The sequence below is a fragment of the Monodon monoceros genome, unplaced genomic scaffold (genome assembly GCF_005190385.1).
Source record: "Monodon monoceros isolate NGI ecotype Baffin Bay Population unplaced genomic scaffold, NGI_Narwhal_1 Super_Scaffold_8, whole genome shotgun sequence".
Lineage (NCBI taxonomy): Eukaryota > Metazoa > Chordata > Mammalia > Artiodactyla > Monodontidae > Monodon > Monodon monoceros.
The window spans coordinates 60,125,886-60,142,332 of NW_021703785.1; the positions used below are offsets into that span (position 1 = coordinate 60,125,886).

Consider the following 16,447-nt stretch of genomic DNA (forward strand, 5'->3'; position numbering starts at 1 on the left):
GTGTCCAACATGGAGAAGATAAATGCTTCAATACAATCACCAAATGAGTAGTATGTAGAGTATACAAAGAACTCCTAAAAACCAAGTAGAAGGAAAACAACACAAAAGAATATGGTCAAAATATATAAACAGGCATTTCATAGAAGAACTAATATAACTGGCTAATATATGAAAGAATGTGAGGAAAATGCAAATGAAAACCATATTGAGAAAACACTAATTCAAAAAGATACATGCACCCCAATGTTCATAGCAGCATTATTTACAATGGCCAAAGTATGGAAGCAACCCAAGTGTCCATCAACAGATGAGTGGATAAAGATGTGGTATATATACACAGTGGAATACTACTCAGCCATAAAAAAGAATGAAATTTTGCCATTTGCAGCAACATGGATGGACTTAGAGGGTATTATGCTAAGTGAAATACGTCAGACAGAGAAAGACAAATGCTGTAGGATGTCACTTATATGTGGAATCTAAAAAATACAACAAACTAATGAATAAAACAAAAAAGCAGCAGACTCACAGAGAACAAACTAGTGGTTACCAGTGGGGAGAGGGAAGGGGGAGGGGCAACATGGGGTTGGGTGAAAGGCTATTATGGGATTACATGAAATTGTGTGTGAAATTTTAAAGCACTATAGAATTTAAAGAACCTTTCAGTTAAAAAAATTTTTTTAAAACCCATATTGAGGCCTTCCCTGGTGGCACAGTGGTTGAGAGTACGCCTGCCGATGCAGGGGACACGGGTTCGTGCCCCGGTCCGGGAAGATCCCACATGCCGCAGAGCGGCTGGGCCCGTGAGCCATGGCCGCTGAGCCTGCGCATCCGGAACCTGTGCTCCACAACGGGAGAGGCCACAACAGTGAGAGGCCCGCTACCGCAAAACAAAAACAAAAACAAAAAACAAACAAAAAGAACCACACCCATATTGAGATAACATTTGTGTATTCTTTAGATGGGTGAAAAATCAAAAGACAGGCAATATCACTCATATGTTGAGGTTAGTGGGAGTATAAATTGGCAAATACTCTTGGAATTACATAATTATATATAATATATATTACATACATATATTGTATGTAAATATTAATATATAACATACATGAAACCTTTAGATATCTTTTAATAATTATATGTAAATACATAGTATAAACATCTATCGTGTGTGTGTGTGTGTATGTGTATATTTATATAAACTGTGAACAACGCTTCTGGAGTATATACCTAAATAAACCCTTGCAGATAAGTGCTGGGAGGCATTTACAGAAATGTTCAAAGTAGTAAAAATTGGGGAGGAAGTGCCCGTTGCCTGGAGAACTAATAAATAAATTGTGCTTTATTCAGGCAGTGGAACTCTAAACAGAAGCAAAAATGATTAAAATAGAGCCATACACATCAATACAGACGAATTTCAGACGTTGAGTGAAAAATAAGTTGCAGAAGAATACATGCAATAGACTCCCATTTACAATTCTGAATATATTGCAGAGCAATAAATGTGATTATAACACAGATCACAGGAATGATAAACACAATACTGTAACTCAGGGAGCCAAGGGAGATGGGCTGTGGCGTTGAGGAGGGACACCCAGGGAGCCTAAATGGCACTAACATTCTATTTCCCAAGTTGTATGGTAGGTTCACAGGTGATCATTATCATGCTTTAAAAATTATATTACAGGGACTTCCCTGGTGGCGCAGTGGTTAAGAATCCGCCTGCCAATGCAGGGGACATGGGTTCAATCCCTGGTCCGGGAAGACCCCACATGCCACAGAGCAACTAAGCCCGTGCGCCACAACTACTGAGCCTGCTCTCTAGAGCTTGCAAGCCACAACTACTGAGCCCTCATGCCACAACTACTGAAGCCTGCACGCCTAGAGCCCGTGCTCCACAACAGGAGAAGCCACCACAGTGAGAAGCCTGCTCACCACAACAGAGTAGCCCCCGCTAGCCGCAACTAGAGAAAGCCTGCGCGCAGCAACAAAGATCCAATGCAGCCAAGAATAAATAAATAAATAAATAAAAATTATATTACAGATATCCCTTTGTATGTAACAACATTTCATGATATTTTAAGGAATGAATGGAAGTGGGTGTATAACTAGAAGATATGCAGAACCTGGCCATAGTTTTGAAGGATTATCATACCTTCACAGTTGAGACCGTGACATTAAAAACATCCTTTCTTTGTCTATATACACACTTAATTCTAAAGAATCTACTATCCTTAGATTCTAGGTCCTATGGTCTATGTGTATAATGAAGATACTCCAACCATTTGAAAAAAGAATGCTCTGTTCTCAAGCCAAATAGAGGACCACCTACCATTTCGGGAAGAAGCACGTGTTAGCCAAGGTGCAGGAAAGCTGGAAGGGTGTAGCTCGGTGGCTGAGGGCAGTAGAGGTGGTTGCTCCATGCGTGCCAGTCTAGAGTAATTACCGTCATCAGCATCGTGGCTGAGATGGTCACAGGCACCACTGCGGTGGTGGGTTCCTCTCGGCTGACTGGCCTGGTGCTGTGTGCTTCACACATATTACATCACTGAAGTCTGGAATATTCTCTAAGGTATGTATTATTCCCATTTACAAGAATTTATTAAATTTCCCAATGTTGCAAATAAGTGGTACAGCCAGGATTTAAACCCTAGATCAACAACTCCAAAAACCAAGTTTTTTTTTTTCCAGTACCCCTCAAGAAGAGATTTGAGAGCAATTATATGGATACTCTGGAGTAAAGGGAAAAGGAATTTCTTCATTTGGGTTCAATAAAATATTCTAATGGGATCATCGCAAACATAGGAACTTTGAAGTGGTAGTTAATGTTTAGATGAAAAATCATTAAAGAGTGGAATAACAGTAATAACTCAGAGTTTTGGGGGGCTAATTCAGTAGGGCTGTTTGGGAAAAAATTAAAGGCAGAAAGCTCAGTGGGGCAAATGTCAAAGTGGCCGCAATGAAAAAAGAATTTTTAATGGGATGGTTAGTGAGAAACAGCACTGAGGAGAGAAGTCATTTTTCCAGGGTCATTATGGGCAAAAGAAAATTGTTCTTTTATCTAGCAATCCCACTCCTGGACATATATCTAGAGAAAGCCCTAATTCAAAAAGATACATGGGGACTTCCCTGCTGGCAGAGTGGTTAAGAATCCGCCTGCCAATGCAGGGAACATGGGTTCAAGCCCTGGTCTGGGAAGATCTCACATGCTGCAGAGCAACTAAGCCCGTGCGCCACAACTACTGAGCCTGCACTGTAGAGCCCGCGAGCCACAACTGCTGAGCCCATGTGCCACAACTACTGAAGCCCGCACACCTAGAGCCTGTGCTCCACAACAAGAGAAGCCACCACAATGAGAAGCCTGTGTACTGCAATGAAGAGTAGCCCCTGCTTGCCACAACTAGAGAAAGCCTGTGCGCAGCAACGAAGACCCAATGCAGCCAAATAAATACATAAATAAATTTATTTTTAAAAAAAGATACATGCATCCCAGTGTTCATGGCAGCACTATGAACAATAGCCAAGACATGGAAGCAACCTAAATGTCCATTGACAGATGAATGGATAAAGAAGATGTGGAATATATATATCTCTATAAATATATAGACAGATATAATGGAGTATTACTCAGCCATTAAAAAGAATGAAATAATGCCATTTGCAGCAACATGGATGGACCTAGACATTATCATTCTAAGCAAGGTAAGTCAGAAAGAGAAAGACAAATACCATATGATATCACTTATATGTGGAATCTAAAATATGAAATGAATATGAAATGAACATATCTACGAAATAGAAACAGACTCACAGACACGGAGGACAGACTTGTGGTTGCCAACGGGAAGGGGGGTGGGGGAGGGAAGGATTGGGAGTTTGAGATTAGCAGATGCAAACTAGTACATATAGGTTGGATAAACAAGGTCCTACTGTATAGTACAGGGAACTATATTCAATATCCTGTGATAACTGAGTCACTTTGCCATACAGCAGAAATTAAAACAACAATTGTAAATCAACTATACTTCAATAAAATTAAGAAAAAAAAGAAAAGTATTCTTTTAGGCTCTAGGTCAGCTTGTAATAATCCACAGACTGGTGGTTTAGGCCACCATTGTCTGACTTTGAGTCAATCTCTATTCCCTATACCATCAGCAAGAGGGGTCAGGAAAAGAAAGGGGAGGAAAGAGTCAGGTGTGCCATACTTGTGGCTGCCGAACCATGCTTCCGTGGGAAAGGAATTTGAAATATGGTCCTAAAATGAAGCTTCTGATTTAGATGGATTGAATTTCACCATGTGAAAATAACTCACTGCTATTCATTAGTGTGTAAAATCAAGAGATTTAAATGAGATTAAGATCTTTGTTAAACTTTCTGAGATATTAAAAATTAAGAACCCAATTACCTCTGCCACGTACATTAACTTTGGTTAATGCCTTAACGTACTGAGCTACAAACTGGCATTTACAGTCTTTGGTCACTTCTACATCAAAACTTTTAGCCTAACTTGGAGGTGGAGGTCAAGCTAGTAGGAGTCAGGAATTATGAATATGAAGCACAGAATTCCCCAACTGAGAAAGCCAAATATCTTTTACTAATTCACTCATTTCATAGGTGTGGAAAATGGAGGCCCAGAGGGAGTAAGTTGCCAGTGATTTCATAGTTCATTTATGACACAGCTGAGAACCCCAGATTCAGATCAGGGACCCTTCCTTCTTTTACATTAATTGGTAGCTTAAGCTGGTAAGAATTATTTTCTGAATGAACAACAGGGAGCTCCATAAACTCAAAGATGAAAGAAAAAGAGAATGCAAATTGTTTTTAAAACATTTCAGCATTCTGTGAAACCACGTGGTTCCAGTGAAGAGCAGTTCAGTATTAGGGGAAATTCTGAATAATATTCAAATCCTCAGCATAGCTATGAGCAGGAGGATGTGGTTTTTAATGTGTGTTATGAAAATCATACTTCAGGTGAAGCTTATTTTTAATTAACGTTTTTATTTTTGAAATAATTTTAGACTTACAGAAAAGTTACAAAAATAATAAGTCTGTGTATACCCTTCACCCAGCACCCCCTAATGTTAACTTACACAACCATAGTTCAATGATCAAAATTCGCAAATTGACATTAATACAATCCTATCAATTAAATTACTGCTGAGGGCCCAGGTTTGATCCCTGGTCAGGGAACTAAGATCCCACAAGCCACGTGCTGTGGCCAAAAAAAAAAAAAACCCGAAATGAAACAACAAACACAGAAACCAAGATGTGCACACAAAGGGGCAGCTTATAATTTGATGATTATAAAGCTTATGTATCAGAAAATTTACCAATATAGGATCACGCAGCATCTCCAGTAATAATTCTGAAGCAGAGCAGCCAATAATATATGGGTTAACTTTAAACATGGTTTAAAACGCTCCGTTTGCAGCAAGATGTGCGTTAGGCATGAATGCCATTTATATCAAAGCTGAGAAGGTGCTTTTCCTTCCTAAGATGTTCCTTTATTCTTTAGCAGAAATTTTAATTTTCTTTTTTTTCAGTCTCTATCCTTCTATCTATAATGTCAAACTAATTACATCTTATCTTAAATAATAGAATGATAAAATGTTCAATCTCATTAATAATCAAAGATATGCAAAGTTAGCAATGAGACTGCAGCCATCTTATGAAAATATTAACAAATATTGAAAAGCTTAGTAAGATCCAATATTGTTAAGAATGTGAGAAAGCAGGTTCTCTAGGGCACCTTTTTTTTTTTTTTTTGTGGTACGCGGGCCTCTCACTGTTGTGGCCTCTCCCATTGCGGAGCACAGGCTCCGGACGCGCAGACTCAGCGGCCATGGCTCATGGGCCCAGCCGCACCGCGGCATGTGGGATCTTCCCGGACCAGGGCACGAACCTGTGTCCCCTGCCTCGGCAGGCAGACTCTCAACCACTGCGCCACCAGGAAAGACCCTCTAGGGTACCTTTTTGAGAGCTATCGGTAGTACTGATTGAAACATTAAATGTGCATTTGTCTTAGCAATTTCACTTCTAGAAATGGATCTATCAGAGATGTAGGTACAAGTATAAAAAGGCGTGTGTGTGCATATGTGTGTGTGAGACTTCATTGCTGGTAATTACGAAAAACTAGAGACAAATGTCCATCAGGGATGGCTGGTTAGATGCTCAACACTGCTAATTATTAGAGAAATGCAAACCAAAACTACAATGAGGTATCACCTCACACTGGTCAGAATGGCCATCATCAAAAAGTCTACAAATAAATGCTGGAGAGGGTGTAGAGAAAAGGGAACCCTCCTACACTGTTGGTGGGAATGTAAATTGGTACAACCACTATGGAGAACAGTATGGAGGTTCCTTCAAAGAGTAAAAATAGAACTACCATATGATCCAGCAACCCCACTCCTGGGCATATATCCAGAGAAAACCATAATTCAAAAAGATACACGCACCCCAATGTTCATTGCAGCAGTATTTACAATAGCCAAGACATGGAAGCAACCTAAATGTCCATCAACAGATGAATGGATAAAGAAGATGTGGTGTATATATATATATATATATATATATATATATATATATATATCAAGAAACACACATACACACACACAATGCAATATTACTCAGCCATAAAAAAGAATGAAATAATGCCTTTTGCAGCAATATGGTTGGACCTAGAGATGATCATACTAAGTGAGGTAAGCCAGACAGAGACAAATATCATATGCTATCGCTTACATGTGGAATCTAAAACTATAAAAATGATACAAATAAACTTACATGTAAAACAGAAATAAACCCACAGACGTAGAAAACAAACTAATGGTTACCAAAGGGGAAAGAGGGGAAAGGATAAATTAGGAGTTTGGGATTAACATATACACACTACTATATATAAAATAGATAACTAATAAGGACCTACTGTATAGCACAGGGAACTCTACTCAATATTTTGTCATAACCTATTGGGGCAAAGAATCTGAAAAAGAATATATACATATATGTACAACTGAATCACTTCGCTGAAACTAACACAACGTTGTAAATCAGCTACACTTCAATTTAAGATTTTTTTAAAAAAAGAGAGGGCTAGTTAAATACTGTATTGTGCACGTAGGGGAGAGTCACAAAGAAGTGATGTTTAAGTTGTGAACTAAAGGATGAATAGGCATAAGCTGTGTGTGTGTGTGTGTGTGTGTGTGTGTGTGGTGTTGGGAGTGAGGAGAAGAAGCTGCAGCACATAGGGTGGTCTTGAGGCAGGAAAGAAAATGGTGTGTTTAAGACTTGGAGACTAAGAGAGAGTGATCGGGAGAGTGCCTCAAGAAGGGGCTGGAAAAGGAGGTAGGCATGGCTGGTACAGAGGCTTGACCAGCATGTTGGGCTCCGTGTGGTGGATACAGCTTATCCTGAGGTTTTTCACAGCTCAGCCTGCAGATCCTCCATTGTGGAGCACAGGATCGGATCCAAGTTCACTTTGACCTCAGGTCACTCACTTATTTCGTGCATAACTGCTTGCAGAGGCCTCCTCTGCCCCTCCTTATACACCAGGCTTTCCCCTAACATTGCACCTGCCATACTGAAAAGCCATCATCTATCTGTGTGTCAGTCTCCCCATCTTCACTGTGAGCTCCTTGAAGCTTAGTTATCCTTGTATATCCATGTCTAGCACAGATTGACATGCAATAAATAGCTGTTGAATTAATAAAGTAATTCAACTGACCACCCACCACGGGGTCTTAACCTGGCGTCTAGGGTCTCACTGGGGGAGGAGGTATATATGTAGATAGAATTCAGGGTTGGGGAGTGTCTGTGAACTTAGGGGAAAAAAAATTACTTCCTTATTTCCATTCGCCTCTAACTGAAAATTAGCATTTCCTTCAATTATGAATGTATACAACAAAACACAGTAGTAATAGTAGTATTAAGACTCTGTCACCCATAGAAGTCACAGCTATTTTCATATCACATTAGAGTTGTTGCAGATATCTCAAAATATAATTTACACTTATTACCACTTCAAAGTTACAGTAATTATTAGACCTGCCACTAGATCTTGTTATTTAATGTGTTGAAAAAGAGTAACTCCTTATATAACATTAAAAATATTTTGATAACTGTATTTCAACATAACTGTCTTCCTTCATAGTCCTATATATTTTATTTTATGCATTTAAAAACATTACTCTGAGAGGAAGTCCACAGGTTTCTTTTTTTTGGCCACCCTGAGAGGCTTGTTGGGGATCTTAGTTCCCCAACTGGGGATCGAACCCGGGGCCCCGACAGTGAGAGCACCTAGTCCTAACAACTGGACCTCCAGGGAATTCCCCAGAGGTTTCTTCAAGAGTTCACAACCAGGGAATTCCCTGCCAGTCCAGTGGTTAGGACTCTGCTCTCACTGCTGAGGGCCCAAATTCAAACCCTGATTAGGGAACTAAAATCCCACAAGCTGTGTGGTGAAGCCAAACAAAAAAAGAGTTCACAACCAGGTGGTTAAGAGCCCTGCCCATAGAGTACAGCATATACAAATGTGTATACCACACTCTCTGTGATGAAGTATTGTAAATTGAAAGTGTCACCACCCAACTCCCTTTCTGTCCAACAGGTATCGCCTTTTCCTCTCCCATCCCCAGCTCAGGCCGTTCTCATCTCTTTCTGCCCTCTCATTTGAACAAACCACTTGTGCACATGCTCTCAATTCTTGTTTCTGTAAGAACAACAATTAAATATGAATACCTAGCCTGACCTCTCTCTGGGCCCTAATCATATTAAACAATGTCTCTATTTCTTGTTGTGTGTCCAACATTATCTCAAGTTCTCCATCTTTCTCCACGAATAACCTCTGTTTTCTAATATTGTATCTCCCCTCTGGTCGGATAACAAAACCTATGAATTCTAGACTTTGAGTTCCACAGCGTTAGGTTGTCTGTAGGGTGATTTACTTTAAAATACTTTAGTATTAACAGTGTGATGTAGTACACCTGAAACAAACACAACATTGTAAATCAACTAAACTCCAATAAAAATTTAAAACAAAACAGTGTGATGTATGTGTGTATAAATTAACTTTAATCCATATCCTAGAGGCTGTTCACATTTGAAGTACACTAATTAGGAACCCACCCTCCAGAGGGGATTAGTTAGCATCTGAAGTACGCTCATCAGAAATTCATTCTCCAGAGGCAGTTGCTCAAGCACTTCAAATCCATTATTGATTTACAAACGAAGTGATATGATGTCAGGGATCTGCTTCAAAAGAATCCAGGAGGAGGGGCAAATAGGAAGGGATATGGACGAAACAATGTTGACTACAAATTGGTAATTGTTGAAACTGGGTGGTGAGTCATATGAGGGGTTTATTAACATCCTCTGTATTTTGTATACATTTGAAGCTTTCCATAATAAAAAGTTTTGACATTTGTCGTAATTGCAATCTATACCAGAGTTTCTGTCTAAAGATAACAGATTGAACTCTTGCCATCTACCTTCCCTCCTGAAACCTCACTAAAATGACAGGAAAGGGATTTCTTTTTTAAGTCATAAGCATGTAAAGTTGGAAAGAATAGAGAAAAGGTGAAAAGATTTTGGAGGCTGGATAGACAATGGGTGAGTGATAAGGGATTAGCAGACCAAGAAAATGGGAACAACCTGTTTTACTCTATAGAACTACCCCGCCTCCAGCAAGACCAGTAATTGATTACACCACATTCCTCTGCAAGTGAAGGCAGAAGGTGGTAGGTATAACAAAATAAGAAAGACTGATTGAAAATCTATTAGGAAGCAGCTAGGTACAATGTATGAAATAAATAAGCAACAAGATATATTATACAGCACAGAGAAATATTCCCATTGTTCTGTAATAACTTTAAATGGAGCACAATGTACAAAATTGACTCACTATGCTACACACCTGAAACTAATATAATATTGCTAATCAACTATACTTCAATAAAAAAAAAAAAAAGCAGCAGCTAGGTGCCTATATCACCTGCCCCTACTCTGGCAAAAACTGGAGATTTGTTCCACAGAAGGTAAAACAGAAGTTTTGAACTGAAGACAAGATGTACTAGTAAGAGGTGTGGAATATTACTCAGCCATAAAAAGAAAAGAAATTGAGTTATTTGTAGTGAGGTGGATGGACCTAGAGTCTGTCATACAGAGTGAAGTAAGTCAGAAAGAGAAAAACAAATATGCTATTCTAACACATATATATGGAATCTAAAAAAAAAAAAAGGTCATGAAGAACCTAGGGGCAAGACGGGAATAAAGACACAGACCTACTAGAGAATGGACTTGAGGAAACGGGGATGGGGAAGGGTAAGCTGGGACAAAGTGAGGGAGTGGCATGGACATATATACACTACCAAATGTAAAATAGATAGCTAGTGGGAAGCAGCCGCACAGTGTAGGGAGATCAGCTCGGTGCTTTGTGACCATCTAGAGGGGTGGGATAGGGAGGGTCGGAGGGAGGGAGACGCAAGAGGGAAGAGATATGGGAACATATGTATATGTATAACTGATTCACTTTGTTATAAAGCAGAAACTAACACACCATTGTAAAACAATTATACTCCAATAAAGATGTTAAAAATAAAAAAAGAGGGGCTTCCCTGGTGGTGCAGTGGTTGAGAGTCCGCCTGCCAAGGCAGGGGACACAGGTTCGTGCCCTGGTCCGGGAAGATCCCACATGCCACGGAGCGGCTGGGCCCGTGAGCCATGGCCGCTGAGCCTGCGCGTCCTGAGCCTGTGCTCTGCAACGGGAAAGGCCACAACAGTGAGAGGCCGGCGTACCGCAAAAAAATATATATAAATATAAAATAAATAAATAAATAATTAAAAATAGTACTGTACTTCCAATAGAAAGATTAAATAAAAACCTTCTAGGCTTCCCTGGTGGCGCAGTGGTTGAGAGTCTGCCTGCCGATGCAAGGGATACGGGTTCGTGCCCCGGTCCGGGAAGATCCCACATGCCGCGGAGCGGCTGGGCCCGTGAGCCTTGGCCGCTGAGCCTGCACGTCCAGAGCCTGTGCTCCGCAACGGGAGAGGCCACAACAGTCAGAGGCCCGCGTACTGAAAAACAAAAACAAAAACAAAAAAAACCTTCTAAATATCTACATCCCTTTTTTTTAAACATCTTTATTGGAGTATAATTGCTTTACAATGGTGTGTTAGTTTCTGCTTTATAACAAAGTGAATCAGCTATACGTAAACATACATCCCCATATCTCCTCCCTCCTGCGTCTCCCTCCCACCCTCCCTGTCCCACCCCTCTAGGTGGTCACAAAGCACCGAGCTGATCTCTTGTTGTGCGGCTGCTTCCTCTCCACTCAAGATACTGACATGCATCGGCGCCATCAATTTCACCTTCTTGAAGAAGTCTTACCTGGGAGCTTTTCACCAGCTCTGGATTGGTTGCCCTCTGCACATAGTGAACAGCTATCATCCTGGGGTCTCTTGTTACATTTTCTTAAGGATACCTCTCTCCTAGGTTGGTTATATTACTTCTTGTAGGCCAAGTCTTCCTCTTTCTTAGTTTACTTAACCTTTTGGTAAGTACATCCTCCAACAGCTCCTGCTATAATATGCTGCATAGCAACCAACCACAAAACCTCAAGTGGGCATCTAGCCTTCAGCCTGGGGACTAGGTTCAGCAGGCCTTCCTTTAACTAGTAATGCTGATTGGTTATAAGAATCACCTGGCATCGCTTCTCGGTCTTTTGGCTAAGATCAAGTGAAGAATCACCTGGGATGCTTATTAAAAACACAGACTCCTGGGACCCACCCCAGACTTTCTGATCAGGGTCTCCAAGGCAGGGACCTGGACATTTGTATAACAAATTCTGTCATCTTGCAAGTATGAGAAACACTGCTGTAGATGTTGGTTCTGTAAACCCAGGTCTTCAAAACTGGCCCCAGGCAGGCATATTGGTGGAGCCAGTTGGGGAGACTGATAAAAATACAAATGCCGCTAATTCAGTCCTAAGATTCTGATTTCAGAGACTCTGGGGTGAGTCTTGGGAATCTGAGGTTTTAACAATCCTCCTTCCCCAAGTTGCTTCTGAAAGACAGCCAGGAGCCAGGGGACCAACGCTTTAGTAGATAGTGTGTTCACGTATACCTTTCATCACATTCCACTGATTTTGACCTTTACTATGTACAAGCTATTCCCTGCTATTTACAAAACCACTGCAGGAGAGAAAGGTAAATCAGTCATGACCCCTGGCTATAGCAGCTTCAGTCTTGAGTGAGAGACAGGTATACAAACAATTAGCTATAAGACAGTGTTAATCAGTGATCAGTATATTTGAACCCAATCAGATTAGGTATCCTTCCAGTTGTCCCACACATTTATTGAGTGCCTATTTTGTGCTAGGTACTATGTAGGTTGAACACTTGACACTCCTCCAAATCTATACATGAATTTTGGAAACATGGGCTGACTTTTTGGTGGTTTAATTGCAAACCAATCTGAATCTGATGGTTTCTGGTTCTGACATTGTGTCCTCTACTTTTGGAAAATCACTTTACCATCTGTCATCTCTCTCTCTTTTACTTGCTGGTGATATATGAAAATCTCAAGACATTTACTTACGATCCTATATAAACTCATTATGGAATGTTACTGCCCCACTCAGAGGATACCTGAAAATGTGTGTCGGAAAGATAGTTTTTGCTTTTTGGTTGTCACCATGACTCTTAGAGGGTGGTGCTACGGGTGTTTGGTGACTGGAGGCCAGGAATGCTAAACATCTTGTAATACACAGGACAGTCCTGCCCCAAATGTCAGTATTGTCCTTGTTGAAAAACACTGGAAGTATATTTCTGTCAGCAAGTATTGGGTTGAACTACATGGAACTGCTGTTTACGTAGGTCAAGAATAGTCAAATAGTGACCATGTTATGTGGCTCAACCTACTACTTGTGCAGCTATTCAGAGCAGCCCTAGGGACCTAATCTGATTTGGGCAAAGAAGACCAAGAGGCTGATTTGGTTACAGGAGCAAATATGGAATTGGTGTTCCTAGAGCTGAGGATCTGTCAAGGCCTGATGACCAAAATTGTCCCCAGGACCTGCTGGGGGCAAGTATAGGGTGAAAGGTTGACCCTGTCTCTCTGTATTTTAAGTTAGAATGTAAACATCCTTTCATTAATGCCCCTTTGGGTCTTCCGGGTTCCTAACTCTCCCCCAGCCAGTAGCAAGTCCACTGTCTGGTACCATGTATCATATGCAACACAATCTGTTACGGATTGAATGTCAGTGTCCCCCTAAATTCATACGTTGAAACCCTACACTGCTGGGATGCTATTAGGAGGCAGGGCTTTTGGCAGGTGATTGAGATTAGACAAAGTCATGAGGGTGGAGCCCCCATGAATGGGATTAGTTCTCATAAAAGAGTCACAAAAGAGCTTGTCCTCTGCTCTCTGCCATGTGAGGAAATAGCAAGAAGTCAGCAGTCTACGACGTGGAAAAGGCACCCTGATCTCGGACTTCCAGCCTCCTGAACTGTGAGAATAAATTTCTGTTGTTTATAAGGTACTCAGTCTATGGTATTTCTGTTACAGCAGCCCAAACGGACTAAGACAGCATCTAACAATTTTTAAAAAGTTGGAGTAGGAAGGAAATGTTGACTCTATTTCTCCAAATGAGTAAGAGTTGGAAATTAATTGTGTGCAAGTTTGGAAGGCCTCCAGTATCAAAAAGGTCCTGTGATGAAAGTGGATGTATTTTTCTTCAAGACAGCATAATGTCAAGAGATTCTTGGACTTGTCAATAAGACTATTTCTGGTCTGTTCTACTCTATTCTTACATTAGTCTGTCTATCTATCCATCCATCCATCAATCATCTATCATCTATTTACCCATCTATTATCTATTCATGTCCACTACATGCAGAGAGCTAGATGTCTCTATTTGTATCTACTCACTATAGAGATATAGTAAGAGTAATATGCATGTGTGTCTGGTGGGGGGGGGGGTGGGGGTTTAAGGATACAACAAATATTCTTCTTTTGGACTTCAGAGCCGGAAAATTAAATTCACCTTGCAAAGGGATGAGACCGGGAAAGCCTAGCTGCTTTCATCATTGCTCCTCTTTGCTTACATTGCATTTACTGGGGCCTCTCAATTCAACATCATAACCTCTTAGTGAAAAGGTCCACCACTGGCTCACAATAATATCTTTGTCTCTTAGTTTACATTCTTAAGAAGGATAAAGGCTAATGGATCCATTTGTCTCAGTTTGGGCAGAGTCAATCTTAATCCACACCATCAGCCCCTGATCACACTATGGATTGGTCCCTTCGGGTTAGGTACCCTTTCTGGGTCTATTTAGGGATTGTGGAGGATGGGTGGAGTAAGGTTAATTAGCATGCTAGCCTGTCCCTTTGAAAGCTGTGGATGGAACAGTTTAACTTAAAAGTCAGGTGTAACAGGAAAATCACCACCTATATTCAATTCATAGCCCTAACTTCCCCATATCCTATCTGAGAGACTTTGGGCAAGTCCCTAAATATTGTTGAGTTGTAGTTCCCTCATCTGTAAAATGGGTGTGAGCATATTTGTTCCACAAGTTTGCTGTGAGGAGTAAATGAGATAAAAGGCGTGAGCAGAGCGGCTACGTGGAGACACAGGTTATGCTTCCATTGCAGTAATTTTATTGCAGTGGTGCCAATGAGACCTGAGACAGTTTTTGTTAGGCTCATGAGTGAAAATTGGTGTAACAAGACTTTTCAGTATTAGAAACGATTAAGGAATAATATATTTTAGATCATTTGCCAAAATAGCAATGTACTCCCTACAATTTAACTTCTAGGGCCTTAAAGTAAATTGCTTGGGACTTCCCTGGTGGCGTAGTGGTTAAGAATCCATCTGCAATTATACTCCAATAAAGATGTAAAAAAAAATACAAAATAATTTTTTTTTAAAAATTAAAGAAAACAAAAAAATAAATAAACAGAAAAAAAAAAAAAGAATCCACCTGCCAATGCAGGGGACACAGGTTCGAGCCCTGGTCCGGGAAGATCCCATATGTCGCAGAGCAACTAAGCCCGTGCGCCACAACTACTGAGCCTGCCTGCCTAGAGCCCGTGCTCTGCAACAAGAGAAGGCACCACAGTGAGAAGCCCGTGCACTGCAATGAAGAGTAGCCCCCACTCGCCACAACTAGAGAATGACTGTGCGCAGCAACGAAGACCCAACACAGCCAAAAATAAATAAATAAATAAAATAAATTTATAAAATAAAGTAAATTGCTTGAAGAAATTGCTTTCCAAAAATTACAGCTGGGTAATTTTTGAAGTATGTCCACATTTAAGTATAGATCAAAGAAACCCATCTAAAAGAATTGTGGACTAAGTGATTTGACAACAGTGGCTTGAGCAAAAGTTCTTTTTAAAAGGGCTATCTGGAAGATTAAGAATCAAACTTTGGAGGATTGGCAGTGGAAGGAATCATAGCATGTGAAATTCCTTAAATAAAAATTTATTGACTTAAAAAAAAAAGGAATTGAACTCACAAGTGTAGGTAGTGTGCTACATGAGGGGCAAGTTTTTCGCTAACATCACAAGGGTCTCTGGCCCAATGAGTGGAGTTTGATAGTAACACTTGCTACAAATGTATGATTTTAATACATGAAAGCTTTAAGGAGAGATGAAAAAACATTTTAAAAATGGCCTGTGTTTTCTTCTGCTTTTCTCCATTATTTCTTACTCCTGGACCTCTCAGGCATTACTTGGCCTTTCTGTTTTCAGACTAACTTGATGTATCCTGATGTAAGATCCTAAAAAGGGAGCTCACTCAGTGGGTCTGATGTGGTGGACGCTTGCCCGGGAAGTTCTGCTCATGCGTGGCACCATCTCCCGTGAACACCCATGGGAGGTCATGCCTGATCTCTGCTTCTACAGAGATCCTGAAGAGATTGAAAAGGAAGAGCAGGTGGCAGCTGAGAAGGCTGTGACCAAGGAGGAGTTTCAGGGTGAATGGACCGCCCCACCTCCTGAGTTCACTGCTCCTCAGCCTGAGACGGCGGACTGGTCCGAAGGTGTACAGGTGCCCCCGTGCCTATTGAGCAGTTCCCCACTGAAGACTGGAGTGTTCAGCCTGCCACTGAAGACTGGTCTGCAGCTCCCACTGCTCAGGCCACTGAGTGGGTAGGAACAACCACTGAGTGGTCTTAAACTGTTCTTCCACAGACTCTTAAAATGGAAATAGGTTGATGGAAAATAAACAGTTTCTTAAAAAAAAGGAGTGAGAAGAACATTGAGCCTATACATGGTAGGCAGTCAACAAAGACTTCAATTAACATTCAGAAACAATGCTAAGTGTTTACAAACATTTAATCATCTTAATTCTCCAAACTGGAGTTCTACTATGTTTATGAAACCTGAATTTCCTGTTGGTCAAAAAGCTTAGGAGGAGCAGACTGTTGTCTTTAAGCACACCATGCT

General features: G+C 40.7%; 1 non-coding gene and 1 pseudogene across 1 annotated transcript; both read left to right on the plus strand.

Annotated features, from left to right (window-relative positions):
- Positions 1–9,605: 9,605 nt before the first annotated feature.
- LOC114888087 lies at positions 9,606–16,213 on the plus strand (annotated as a pseudogene).
- LOC114888463 lies at positions 15,454–15,616 on the plus strand. Its single transcript, XR_003791797.1, has one exon. It is a non-coding gene; the product is annotated as a small nucleolar RNA SNORA62/SNORA6 family (small nucleolar RNA).
- Positions 16,214–16,447: the final 234 nt, after the last annotated feature.